Consider the following 7,331-nt stretch of genomic DNA (forward strand, 5'->3'; position numbering starts at 1 on the left):
CACACCAGGGAAAAGACTTCGTCTATTTATCCGATCCATGCCCCTCATGATTTTATAAACCTCTATAAGGTCACCCCTCAGCATCTGATGTTCCAGGGAAAACAGCCTATTCAGCCTATTCAGCCTCTGCCTGTAGCTCAAATCCTCCAGCCCTGGCAACATTCTTGTAAATCTTTTCTGAACCCTTTCAAGTTTCACAACATCCTTCTGAAAGGAAGGAGACCAGAATTGCACACAACATTCCAAAAGTGGCCTAACCAATGTCCTGTACAGCCATAACATGACCTCCCAACTCCTGTACTCAATGCTCTGACCAATAAAGGAAAGCAAACCAAATACCTTATTCAGTATCGTTTCCACCTGCGACTGTCCTTTCAAGGAGCTATGAACCTGCACTCCAAGGTCTCTTTGTTCAGCAACACTCCCTAAGACCTTACCATTAACTATATAGGTCCTGCTCTGATCTGCTTTTCCAAAATGCAGCACCTCATTTATCTAAAATAAACTCCATTTGCCATTCCTCAGCCCATTGGCCTATCTGATCAGGATCCTGTTGTACTCTGAAGTAACCTTCTTCACTGTCCACTACACCTCCAATTTTCGTGTCATCTGCAAACTTACCAACTGTACTTCCTATGTTCACATCCATCCAAATCATTTGTGGACCCAGCACTGATCCTTGTGGCACTCCACTGGTCACAGGCCTCCAGTCTGAAAAACAACCCCCCACCGCCATCCTCTGTCTTCTACCTTCGAGCCAGTTCTGTATCCAAATGGCTAGATCTCCCTGTATTCCTTGAGATATAACCTTGTTAACACAGTCTCTCATGAGGAACCTTGTCAAACACCTTACTGAAGTCCATACAGATTACGTCCACTGCTCTGCCCTCATCAATCCTCTTTGTTACTTCTTCAAAAAATGCAATCAAGTTCGTGAGACATGACTTCCCACGCACATTAGCCCTGAAGAAGGGCTAATGCCCGAAACGTCGATTCTCCTGTTCCCTAGATGCTGCCTGACTTGCTGCGCTTTTCCAGCAACACATTTCCATCTCTGATCTCCAGCATCTGCAGACCTCACTTTCTCCTCAAAGATTCCCACGCACATAGCCATGTTGACTATCCCTAATCAGTCCTTGTTTTTCCAAATACATGTATATCCTGTCCCTCAGGATTCCCTCCAACAATTTGTCCAACACTGGTCTATAGTTCCCTGGCTTTTTCTTACCACCTTTCTTAAATAGTGGTGCTATGTTAGCTAATCTCCAGTCTTCCAGCACCTCACCTGTGACTATCGATAATAAAAATATCTCAGCAAGTGGCCCAGCAATCACTTCCCTAGCTTCCCACAGAATTCCAGGGTACAGGTGATCAGGTCCTGGGGATTTATCCACTTTTCTGTGTTTCAAGGTATCCAGCACATGCTCCTCTGCAATATGGACATTTTTCAAGATGTCATCATCTATTTCCCAATATTCTATGTCTTCCATGCCCTCCTCCATAGTAAACACTAATGCAAACTACTTGGTTAATATCTCCCCCATCTCCTGTGACTCCACACATAGGCCACCTTGCTGATCTTTGAGAGGCCCTATTCTCTCCCTAGTTACCCTTTTGTCCTTAATGTACTTATAAAAACTCTTTGGATTTTCTTTAAGCCTGTTTGCCAAAGCTATCTCATGTCCCCTTTCTTCCCTCTTGATTTCCCTCTTAAGTATACTCCTATTGCCTTTATAGTCTTCTAAGCATTCACTCGATCTCTTCTGTCTATACCTGACATATGTTTCCTTCTTTTTCTTAACCAAAATCTCAATTTCTCTAGTCATCCAGCATTCCTTATACCTACCAACCTTTCCTTTTACCCTAACAGGAATGTACCGTCTCTGGGCTCCTGTTATCTCACATTTACACACAATGCAAGTGAAAACTCATCATTCAACACAAAGCCTCTCTGTCAATCTTGAAACCAAATCTCACTCACATAGACATATCCCACCTACACCAGACCTATGAAATAACTTCTCTGAACAGGTTGATTGAGAATATCTATACTCTATTTAACCTTCCTTATCTTTCTCTATGAAGTCTACAAAAGACAAAAGGGGGATTGGGGATGAATTTAAATTATAATTGCCTTTCTCTTTTTAAGCTTGAGGCAATGTGGTATTATTGATTTACTCCTTTCTCTTTTACTCACAGCTCATAGTAGAATGGACTGAAGGGTACACAACCAACCCTGTTTTTGGATTTCAGATTTTGAAATGAACCTGCAGCAAAATTCTTTCCAATGAAATCAAAAATAAGCTTTATTATTAATGGAATAAAAATGTGGAGAAACTGCTTTGCTATTACATCTACTCACACATAAACACTTAGAAAAATAACAAAGAGACAACAGAGAGGTGATTGGTTAACATTATAGGTTTTGGTTAATTCAGTGAAATAAAAACATCAGTTCACATGAGTTACAACTTCCTGGACATCAGCATCCATTGATAGTTTCCTCAATGAGCTGGACCCAGTTATTTCTTGCAGGCAAATGGTAGGCTTCTTTCCAGCCAGCAGCTTGGAGACAGAGATGGAGGGTCTGATGTAGGCTACTAGCTGAATCTTGAGCCATGTTCTGTCTCTGAAGGCCAAACAACAACTGGCCTAGGAAAACCCAGAATTGTATAGTTAAGCAATTCGACAAGCTCCAATTTCAAACTTGCGACAAACACAAACATTTCAAGTGCTGAAGTTTTACCTCACCAGTTAGAGGTTCCATTGAAATGTGACAGGGTAATTGTTAAATATTGGTGCTCATTTTAAGAGCATGAATTTTGATGTTTTCTTTGTCCAGAGCTAGCTGGAAACAAATGATTTGTGTCAGCTTGAGCTGAAATGGCTATACAATGCAATAGGCTTCAGAAGCATGTGAAAATATGATAATGTATCAATCGCATTTTATGAGTTCAGCAAGATTGTCATTTTTTAAAAGAAAGAGAATTAAAATGAGAAAATATAGAAGAGAATGGTTTTCTTTAGGATTTTTCAAACTCTCTGGCCATGATGAGTGGAAACAATGCTTCTCTAAACAATGCAAAGCTCCAAATAAAGCTGGTTACATTATATTTATCCTGGTACCATCCCCCCAACTTTAATTCACACTTATTATTTAGTCTTCATTCTAATTAATCTTCTACTGGGACTCATAATTATGATGTTTAGAACTCAATCATCATGACATCCAATCATGTATTTCATTATTAGTTCACTTTTGTTTTAAAATAGTTTCAACCTTGGGCCTTCACCAATGCTTTTCAAACATTAAGTAGCATTACCCTAAAGGAATAGAGCTGTGTAGAACATAATTCACATGTTCTATGTTACTTAATCCTGTAATAGTGCATTCTTATCCCTAAGTCACAGTGCTGTGACTTCAAATCTTATTCAATGACACGGAATAGGTGAGGATTTCAATATTATTAGGAAAGAGCTGCATTGTTCAAAGTGAGATTAAAAGGAAGCCCTGCTTACCTGTTCAAGAGAACATAAGAAAGGTCATAGCATTATTTGAAGATAAGCCAAGGAATTATTTTGTGTATTAGTGGCCAACAGTTACTCCTCGGTTAACATTATTCAGGAGATTAAATTAGTGGAAATCTCTGCTCATTGAATACTGAATGTCAGATTAGAAGTCTGCTTATTTAGCAACAGCAGAGAAGTTGTGAGAAGTGGCGGTGAGTTACAGCTGGATGTCATCATTGTACACAAAGGAAGTAACCCTCTGCTTTTGGATGACATGTTGGTAAGAAATAGGAGGGGACCATGGAACGGTCTTTGGAGCACACCAGAGGTCACAGTGTGGGGCCAGGAAGAGAAACCACAGGCTACGATTTGTTAGACAAAAGTGGAACTAGTTAAGAGAAATGCCACTTAACTGGATAACAGTGGAAAGTGTTCCTTCAGTGACAGCATATGTAACAGTGTATAGTTTAAAGATAGATTCATACTTTAAATATAGATTGCAAAGGATCAGTTGCCAAACATTCTAGTATTATAACTGCTTTTCAACTTCCTCCCCAGTAATTGATCCATCTTACACCATGCAATGTTTTAAAATATAGTGCTGATGATTCTTCATTGTTCCTTCATGTCATCAAAGTGAACTATTTCTTCATAATTACAAAACATAATGAAATTTAAAACCAGTTCATGTAAATTCTGTAATTCCTGTAAACGCCATGAACATGTTGTACGTATTTCATGCAATCAATTGATATTAAAATTCAACTGCCCCACAGTGCACCAAAAACGTTTATCCATTTGCTGAGGTCCTTTTTTACTTGTGATTGCTACTGAAGAATAGCCATTTCCAGCTTTGACTTAACATTAGCACATGCCCTAGAACAATCAGTTCTGAAAGCACATTGTACACCATTTCTAGCCCACATTTACTGGGGAAGATGTTACGTCTGTTGTTGTATGACATTTTGCAATAAATTTTAATTATCTACTTCTTATTACAGCTTAGATGAGAATAAATTTGCCGTGTTCCCCGGCATAAGAACAGTGTAACTAATACAAAAATTAGGTGCTCTGAGCAGATCCAATATTCTTATTTGCTATAAGTATCAAATGAAATATAAGCAGATCATATTAACGTTATTAAAATACATAACTAACTAATTATTCTATTTTCACTCAAAATTCTACTTTCAAAGGAATTGCAACTTGAGATGATTCTGAACTCAAAATATATGTAAACTATTTCCTTTCCTTAAATTCATGTAATTTCTGACCTTAGTGTTATGATTGCAAATATAAATAATGATTTGTTTTCACATTTCAAGGAGAAAGGGAGGTCTGCAGATGCTGGAGATCAAAGTTGAAACTTTATTGCTGGAACAGCACAGCAGGTCAGGCAGCATCCAGGGAACAGGAGATTCGACGTTTCGGGCACAGAACAGGAGATTCGACGTTTCGGGCCTGTGCCCGAAACGTCGAATCTCCTGTTCCCTGGATGCTGCCTGACCTGCTGTGCTGTTCCAGCAATAAAGTTTCAACTTTCACATTTCAAAACAAGGATAACATGCTAAATAAACCAGTTAATTGGTCATTTTCTCAACAAAGTAGGCTAATTATTTCAATAAATTAGTGAATTTTCTCTGAATGAGATATTACTCTTTAATGTACATCATAAAGAAGGAGCCACTGACTACAGTTGACAATAACCATAACGCCTTAACTGTGTTTGAAAGTCTACTGGGGTTTCAATTGTTCTGTGTCCATTTGCTGTCCACACACACTGTGTACAAGTCTGATTCTGAATCTTGGATAAGCTGTAATCCCACATGCGTGGACATAACCTTTTTATATTTAATGCCATTCTTCAGCTCAATCTGTGGCTAGAGAAGGTTTTTTCTTTCCCTGTTCTCATATCCCTTCCAATGGTAAATCCTGAACAAATGCTTCTCCAAGTTATATATTTTATCTCATTATTTATTCCACATTTCACATGATGAGAAAAAAAGCTGCTTTTCCCAGGTGCTGAATAGAACAACTTACAAGTCCCAAAAGCTTAACAGTGAACAGATAAAACCTAGAATTACAAATTAAATTGAATCTATTACAGAGACAGATGACAGACACTGACTAAACTGAGCTGTCGTTTGTACTTTTTAACCTTTCTTTCTTTTATTTAACTCATCTGATTGTCTTTATATTTTGTTCTTAAAGAAGTTGACAAAAAAACTCAGATAAGCAATTGAATATGTAAGTAGCATTTGATATCATTATCTGGCAATGTGCCTGAGAATGAACTTTCACCCCCTCAAATCAAACATGACCCCTGATATGTCTAAACCTGCAACACCCAGACATTAAAAGGAATACACAATTAAAAGTCCTTGATTGCTTTGCCAGAATGCCAGAAAGAGAATTTAAGTCATTATGATTCCAACTAAATTAGAATTGCTGGCCATCTTCTAAGGGAACATGTGTAATGAAATAGAGAGCAAATTGTTCCATTCCTGCTATTAATAAATATGGAATTCTAAGGTTTTTAAAGGTTCTAAAAGATAATGATTCATTATACACACAGTTGTGATTTTCAACTTTCGGTTACATTATTCCTCCTTAAAAAGATCTATGTTTTCTAATAAAATATCAGAAAATAATTTCCTGTAAATGTCTAATCCCAGTAATCATTGGAGATATAAATTATTCGCAGTTTTTTAATCAATCAGACAGTGTGCAGGAAGCTTTTTATTGTTTGAGTGATTTTACCCACACTAAATACTGTCTGACTGGGTTTGGCAGGAGTTGGGGGTGAGTGTTGGATTATTGAAGGTAAAGGAAGAAAGGGAAAGAAAATCGCCTGGGTTTTGTATGTGTTTTTGATGGCAAACTGAGATTTTTGTCTCCATTAGTCTTCTGAAGCTGACCAAAATTTCAGTATTCAGAACAAGCACAAATATTGAAATTTTGAACTTTAAACAGTATACTATCCCCAAGTCAGCAATCAGCAAAATTTGTTTATTTAGTAGCATCTTTGGGTTTTCCGCTGTCACATTGCTATTAACAATCCCATAACAACCAGGTCAATCTTGTTCAATCAGGTCTTACTGTTTCTTTCAACAGCAAGCTGAGTAATAATTATTGATGAACAACAGACTTGTCACTGAAAAAAACTGTCTATTTTTATGTAGTGTGATTAAATATCTCCATTACAATAATTACGAGATATTTTGATCTACATTTTTAAAAATCACTTTTATGTGCTTCCATGATATTTCAGTTTCTGTGTTCATCCTATGTGCATGACCTACTCTATTTTATTCACGTTCCCTTTGGAAAAATTGATTTCATTTTCATGTTTTGTATTTCCTGATTGGCTTTGTAAAAATTATTTAATGTGATTGTCTATTTGGACAGCTTGCTGACATGATAGGAATTCCTAGGAGAAAGCGAGGACCGCAGAGTGCTGGAGATTGGGGTGGAAAAGTGTGGTGCTGGAAAAACACAGCAGATCAGGCAGCATCCGAGGACATTCCTGATGAAGGACGTATGCCTGAAACGTCGACTCTCCTGCTCCTCAATTGCTGCCTGACCTGCTGTGCTTTTCCAATGCCACACTGATAAGAATTACTACTTGCTACAATCAAGTTACTTACTACCTATGGAGAGGGCTAAAGGTCTGACCAGAGGGATCACCAGATCTGTCAGCTTGGTCTTTGGCCCTGCCTGGGGACTGTGATGACACTATAGCTTTAAGGAGTGTATTTTGCCCTAACTTTTCTTTTGAAGAGAGATTTTAAGGCAGAAGTGCTAAGATCTTTATTTGAATA

This window comes from Chiloscyllium plagiosum, unplaced genomic scaffold, assembly GCF_037043375.1.
Source record: "Chiloscyllium plagiosum isolate Xiang-an unplaced genomic scaffold, Cpla_swu_hap1 HiC_scaffold_8, whole genome shotgun sequence".
Lineage (NCBI taxonomy): Eukaryota > Metazoa > Chordata > Chondrichthyes > Orectolobiformes > Hemiscylliidae > Chiloscyllium > Chiloscyllium plagiosum.